General features: G+C 39.5%; 1 non-coding gene across 1 annotated transcript; it reads left to right on the top strand.

The window, feature by feature from the left end:
- The first annotated feature begins 2343 nt into the window (after positions 1-2343).
- TRNAE-UUC lies at positions 2344-2416 on the top strand. Its single transcript has one exon. It is a non-coding gene; the product is annotated as a tRNA-Glu (tRNA).
- Positions 2417-7390: the final 4974 nt, after the last annotated feature.

Below are 7390 nucleotides of genomic sequence, written 5' to 3'. Positions count from 1 at the left end.
CTATTGTACACTAATACAAAATTGTAAATCAACTGTACTTCTTTAGAATAAAAAAAAAAGCTGCCCTGAGAATCTAACCACCACAGGTGCAAACTGCAGCCATAAGCAGTTTCACATTTCCAATTACATCAACCTGAATTAAGGAGCTGGTGATCCTACACAGGGAGTCATAAATGATGTGCTGGGTATGATGACAGGACCAACAAGTGACATTTGTTTGGCTGTGAAAATGACTTTTTGTGCACAAAAAGAAAAGTGAAAAAACACTCATAATTATATCACCTAAAGATATCTGTTGTTGTATTTTGGTATGCATGTGTGCATGCTAAGTCACTTCAGTCATGTCTGACTCTTTGTGACCCCATGGATGGTAGTTGTCCAGGCTCCTCTGTCTGTGGGATTCTTCAGGCAAGAGCACTAGAATAGGTCGCCATTGCCTTCAATGGAAACCCATTCCAGTACTCTTGCCTAGAAAATCCCATGGACGGAGGAGCCTGGTAGGCTGCAGTCCGTGTAGCCTACCCATGGATGGAGGAGCCTGGTAGGCTGCAGTCCATGAGGCAGCTGATGCTTTCAGACAAGTTACGTAACTTGGCCACAGTCCCAGCCAGTAAGTGCTGGAGTCAGGATTTGAGCCCAGATCCGACCAGTTATGGATCTTGTGGCATTAGTCACCCTGCTCCACTCTGGTCCCAGCCTGAACTCCCATCCTGAAAGCCAGGGAGGCTGGAAGTCCCCCATCAGGGACCCTGGAGAGGAAGAGGCTCCTTCAGAGAAAGGTGGGCCGCTCAGGTCCCTGCCAGCTTTTCTGTAACTGCAGTCATCAAGGCTCCCTCTAGTCTTCCTCGTGGATCTCCCAAGCTTTCTCTTTTCTTGAACAATCTAGAAAGCTCACAGCTTGGCATTCAAGGCCCAGCATCATCTAGTCTTACCAGACCATCCCCTGGAGGAGGTAATGGCAACCCACTCCAGTATTCTTGCTTGGGGAATCCCTCGGACAGAGGAGCCTGGAGGGCACAATTCACAGGGCCGCAGAGAGTTGGATACAACTGACTTGTATGGACTGAGGCAGAGACTTGGGTACTGGTGCTCAGGACCCTGGGGCTTCCATGCTGGCTCAGCGGTAATGCAGGAGACCCAGGAGATGCAGGTTCGATCCCTGGGCTGGGAAGATTCCCTTGGAGAAGGGAATGGCAACCCACTCCAGTATTTTTGCCTGGACAGAAGAGTCTGGTGGGCTACAGTCCATGGGGTCGCAAAGAGTTGCTACAGTCCATGAGGTCGGACAACAACAATGATGCAAAGTCTTACCTTATTAATTTCTGAGGACTGAGGCATGGGGACATGTCAACCCTTTTCCTGAGTCAGTTCAGTTCAGTTCAGTCGTTCAGCCATGTCTGACTCTTTGCAACTGCATGGACTGTGCATGCCAGGCTTCCATGTCCATCACCAACTCCCAGAGCTTACTCAAACTCATGTCCATAGAGTCGGTGATGCCATCCAACCATCTCATCCTCTGTCGTCCCCTTCTCCTCCTGCCTTCAATCTTTCCTAGCATCAGGGTCTTTTCCAAGGAGTCAGTTCTTCACATAAGGTGGCCAAAGTATTGGGAGTTTCAGCTTTAGTCTCAGTCCTTCCAATGAATATTTAGGGCTGATTTTCTTTAGGATGGACTGGTTGGATCTCCTTGCTGTTCAGAAGTATCAATTCATCAGTGCTCAGCTTTCTTTATAGTCCAACTCTCACATCCATACATGACTACTGGAAAAACCATAGCTTTGAATAGACGGACCTTTGTTGGCAAAGTAATGTCTCTGCTTTTTAGTATGCTGTTGAGGTTGATCGTAACTTTTCTTCCAAGGAGCAAGCTTCTTTTAATTTCATGGCTGCAGTCACCATCTGCAGTGATTTTGGAGCCCCCCAAAAACAGTCTGTCACTGTTATCTCAACTATTTCATTGCAGGGACTTCCCTGGAAGTCCATTGGTTAGGACTTTGACTGCATTTTCTCATCTCTCACACTGGTTTTAGCTCCTCGCTGAATGGGTGGCTTGTTTTTTAATCATACAGAATCTGAAAGGGAGATCCTTTCTCTGCAAACATAATGAATTCTTTATTGGCCACATAAGAAATGATGGGCTTGGTAAATGGATACAAAGGTATGAACACTTGGATAATTGTACAGTTGGAGATGTGAAGTTTGGGATCATAAATGGCTACATGCTAACCAAGGATGTATAAACTGCTAAAATTCTGAGTTAGGTGGTTTTCTAGTGACCCAGGTGCTGAATGATAGGAACTGCATGGAATTCTAAGGAACACTAAAGTTAAAGGGTTGAAGAATTCCCTGGTGGTCCAGTGGTTAGGACTCTGTGCTTTCACTGCAGAAGTCCCAGGTTCAATCCCTGGTCAGGGAGCTAGGATTCCTCAAGCCATATGGCGTGGCCAAAAAATCAAAATAAATACAAGGTTGGATGAGGGAAGCACCTTTAGAATGAGAGGATGCTAGTCAGATAGGTAGAAGGCTAACTGAAAGGAACAGCATCCAGAATTCAAGTCAGAAGATCTTTTTTTTTTTTCATAATCCTAATCTTTTTATTTTCTTTTTTAAATTTAATTTTATTATTATTATTATTTTACTTTACAATATTGTATTGGTTTTGCCATACATCAACATGCATCCACCACAGGTGTACATGTGTTCCCCATCCTGAACCCCCCTCCCACCTCCCTCCCCATCCCATCCCTCTGGGTCATCCCAGTGCACCAGCCCCAAGCTTCCTGTATCCTGCATCGAACCTGGACTGGCGATTCGTTTCTTATAGGATATTATATATATTTTAATGCCATTCTGCCAAATCATCCCCCTGCCCCCACAGAGTCCAAAAGACTGTTCTATACATCTGTGTCTCTTTTGCTGTCTTGCATACAGGGTTGTCGTTACCATCTTTCTAAATTCCATATATATGAGTTAGTATACTGTATTAGTGTTTTTCTTTCTGGCTTACTTCACTATGTATAATAGACTCCAGTTTCATCCACCTCATTAGAACTGATTCAAATGTATTCTTTTTAATGGCTGAGTAATACTCCATTGTGTATATGTACCACAGCTTTCTTATCCATTCATCTGCTGATGGACATCTAGGTTGCTTCCATGTCCTGGCTATTATAAACAGTGCTGCGGTGAACACTGGGGTACACATGTCTCTTTCCCTTCTGGTTTCCTCAGTGTGTATGCCCAGCAGTGGGATTGCTGGATCATAAGGCAGTTCTATTTCCAGTTTTTTAAGGGCACACTGTTCTCCATAGTGGCTGTAGTAGTTTGCATTCCCACCAACAGTGTAAGAGGGTTCCCTTTTCTCCACACCCTCTCCAGCATTTATTGCTTGTAGACTTTTGGATCGCAGCCATTCTGACTGGCATGAAATGGTACGTCATTGTGGTTTTGATTTGCATTTCTCTGATAATGAGTGATGTTGAGCAAGTTTTCATGTGTTTGTTAGCCATCTGTATGTCTTCTTTGGAGAAATGTCTATTTAGTTCTTTGGCCCATTTTTTGATTGGGTCATTTATTTTTCGGGAATTGAGCTGTAGGAGTTGCTTGTATATTTTTGAGATTAGTTGTTTGTCAGTTGCTTCATTTGCTATTCTTTTCTCCCATTCTGAAGGCTGTCTTTTCACCTTGCTTATAGTTTCTTTTGTTGTGCAGAAGCTTTTAATTTTAATTAGATCCCATTTGTTTATTTTTGCTTTTATTTCCAATATTCTGGGAGGTGGGTCATACAGGATCCTGCTGTGATTTATGTCGGAGGGTGTTTTGCCTATGTTCTCCTCTAAGAGTTTTATAGTTTCTGGTCTTATGTTTAGATCTTTAATCCATTTTGAGTTTATTTTTGTGTATGGGATTAGAAAGTGTTCTAGTTTCATTCTTTTACAAGTGGTTGACCAGTTTTCCCGGCACCACTTGTTAAAGAGATTGTCTTTTCTCCATTGTATATTCTTGCCTCCTTTGTCAAAGATAAGGTGTCCATAGGTACATGAGTTTATCTCTGGGCTTTCTATTTTGTTCCATTGATCTATATTTCTGTCTTTGTGCCAGTACCATACTGTCTTGATGACTGTGGCTTTGTAGTAGAGCCTGAAGTCAGGCAGGTTGATTCCTCCAGTTCCATTCTTCTTTCTCAAGATTGCTTTGGCTATTCAAGGTTTTTTGTATTTCCATACAAATTCTGAAATTATTTGTTCTAGCTCTGTGAAGAATACCGTTGGTAGCTTGATAGGGATTGCATTGAATCTATAGATTGCTTTGAGTAGTATACTCATTTTCACTATATTGATTCCTTCAATCCATGAACATGGTATATTTCTCCATCTGTTAGTGTCCTCTTTGATTTCTTTCATCAGTGTTTTATAGTTTTCTATATATAGGTCTTTAGTTTCTTTAGGTAGATATATTCCTAAGTATTTTATTCTTTTCATTGCAATGGTGAATGGAATTGTTTCCTTAATTTCTGTTTCTATTTTCTCATTGTTAGTGTATAGGAATGCAAGGGATTTCTGTGTGTTGATTGTATATCCTGCAACTTTACTATAATCATTGATTAGCTCTAGTAATTTTCTGGTGGAGTCTTTAGGGTTTTCTATGTAGAGGATCATGTCATCTGCAAACAGTGAGAGTTTTACTTCTTCTTTTCCTATTTGGATTCCTTTTATTTCTTTTTCTGCTCTGATTGCTGTGGCCAAAACTTCCAAAACTATGTTGAATAGTAGTGGTGAGAGTGGGCACCCTTGTCTTGTTCCTGACTTTAGAGGAAATGCTTTCAATTTTTCACCATTGGGGATAATGTTTGCTGTGGGTTTGTCATATATAGCTTTTATTATGTTGAGGTATGCTCCTTCTATTCCTGCTTTCTGGAGAGTTTTTTTTTTTTTATCATAAATGGATGTTGAATTTTATCAAAGGCTTTCTCTGCATCTATTGAGATAATCATATGGCTTTTATTTTTCAATTTGTTAATGTGGTGTATTACATTGATTGATTTGCAGATATTGAAGAATCCTTGCATCCCTGGGATAAAGCCCACTTGGTCATGGTGTATGATCTTTTTAATGTGTTGTTGGATTCTGATTGCTAGAATTTTGTTAAGGATTTTTGCATCTATGTTGATCAGTGATATTGGCCTGTAGTTTTCTTTTTTTGTGGCATCTTTGTCAGGTTTTGGTATTAGGGTGATGGTGGCCTCATAGAATGAGTTTGGAAGTTTACCTTCCTCTGCAATTTTCTGGAAGAGTTTGAGTAGGATAGGTGTCAGCTCTTCTCTAAATTTTTGGTAGAATTCAGCTGTGAAGCCATCTGGACCTGGGCTTTTGTTTGCTGGAAGATTTCTGATTACAGTGTCAATTTCTGTGCTTGTGATGGGTCTGTTAAGATTTTCTATTTCTTCCTGGTCCAGTTTTGGAAAGTTGTACTTTTCTAAGAATTTGTCCATTTCTTCCACGTTGTCCATTTTATTGGCATATAATTGCTGATAGTAGTCTCTTATGATCCTTTGTATTTCTGTGTTGTCTGTTGTGATCTCTCCATTTTCATTTCTAACTTTATTGATTTGATTTTTCTCCCTTTGTTTCTTGATGTGTCTGGCTAATGGTTTGTCAATTTTATTTATCCTTTCAAAGAATCAGCTTTTGGCTTTGTTAAGTTTTGCTATGGTCTCCTTTGTTTCTTTTGCATTTATTTCTGCCCTAATTTTTAAGATTTCTTTCTTTCTACTAGCCCTGGGGTTCTTCATTTCTTCCTTTTCTAGTTGCTTTAGATGCAGAGTTAGGTTATTTATTTGACTTTTTTCTTGTTTCTTGAGGTAAGCCTGTATTGCTATGAACTTTCCCCTTAGCACTGCTTTTACAGTGTCCCATAGGTTTTGGGTTGTTGTGTTTTCATTTTCATTCATTTCTATACATATTTTTATTTCTTTTTTGATTTCTTCTGTGATTTCTTGGTTATTCAGCAGTGTGTTGTTCAGCCTCCATATGTTGGAATTTTTAATATTTTTTCTCCTGTAATTGAGATCTAATCTTACTGCATTGTGGTCAGAAAAGATGCTTGGAATGATTTCAACTTTTTTGAATTTACCAAGGCTAGATTTATGGCCCAGGATGTGATCTATCCTGGAGAAGGTTCCATGTGCGATTGAGAAAAAGGTGAAATTCATTGTTTTGGGCTGAAATGTCCTATAGATATCAATTAGGTCTAACTGGTCTATTGTATCATTTAAAGTATGTGTTTCTTTGTTAATTTTCTGTTTAGTTGATCTATCCGTAGGTGTGAGTGGGGTATTAAAGTCTCCCACTATTATTGTGTCATTGTTAATTTCCCCTTTCATACTTGTTAGCATTTGTCTTACATATTGTGGTGCTCCTATGTTGGGTGCATATATATTTATAATTGTTGTATCTTCTTCTTGGATTGATCCTTTGATCATTATGTAGTGTCCTTCTTTGTCCCTTTTTACAGCCTTTGTTTTAAAGTCTGTTTTATCTGATATGGGTATTGCTACTCCTGCTTTCTTTTGATCTCTATTTGCATGGAGTATCTTTTTCCAGCCCTTCACTTTCAGTCTGTATGTGTCCCCTGTTTTGAGGTGGGTCTTGTAGACAACATATGTAGGGGTCTTGTTTTTGTATCCATTCAGCCAGTCTTTGTCTTTTGGTTGGGGCATTCAACCCATTTACATTTAAGGTAATTATTGATAAGTATGATCCCATTGCCATTTACTTTATTGTTTTGGGTTTGAGTTTATACACCGTTTTTGTATCTCCTGTCTAGAGAATATCCTTTAGCATTTGTTGGAGAGCTGGTTTGGTGGTGCTGAATTCTCTCAGCTTTTGCTTTTCTGAAAAGCTTTTGATTTCTCCTTCATATTTGAATGAGATCCTTGCTGGGTAGAGTAATCTGGGCTTTAGGTTATTTTCTTTCATCACTTTAAGTATGTCTTGCCGTTCCCTCCTGGCCTGAAGAGTTTCTATTGAAAGGTCAGCTGTTATCCTTATGGGAATCCCCTTGTGTGTTATTTATTGTTTTTCTCTTGCTGCTTTTAATATTTGTTCTTTGTGTTTGAACTTTGTTAATTTGATTAATATGTGTCTTGGGGTGTTTTGCCATGGGTTTATTCTGTTTGGGACTCTCTGGGTTTCTTGGACTTGGGTGATTATTTCCTTTCCCATTTTAGGGAATTTTCAACTATTATCTCCTCAATAATTCTTAACTATATATTTTATTAATTATTAACAATAATTAATAGCTATTATCTTTCTCATGGTCTTTCTTTTGTCTTCTTCTTCTGGGACTCCTATGATTCGAATGTTGTGGTGTTTAATATTGTCCTGGAGGT

This window comes from Bos indicus x Bos taurus, chromosome 29, assembly GCF_003369695.1.
Source record: "Bos indicus x Bos taurus breed Angus x Brahman F1 hybrid chromosome 29, Bos_hybrid_MaternalHap_v2.0, whole genome shotgun sequence".
NCBI lineage: Eukaryota > Metazoa > Chordata > Mammalia > Artiodactyla > Bovidae > Bos > Bos indicus x Bos taurus.
This window is presented reverse-complemented; position numbering and strand designations above follow the sequence as displayed.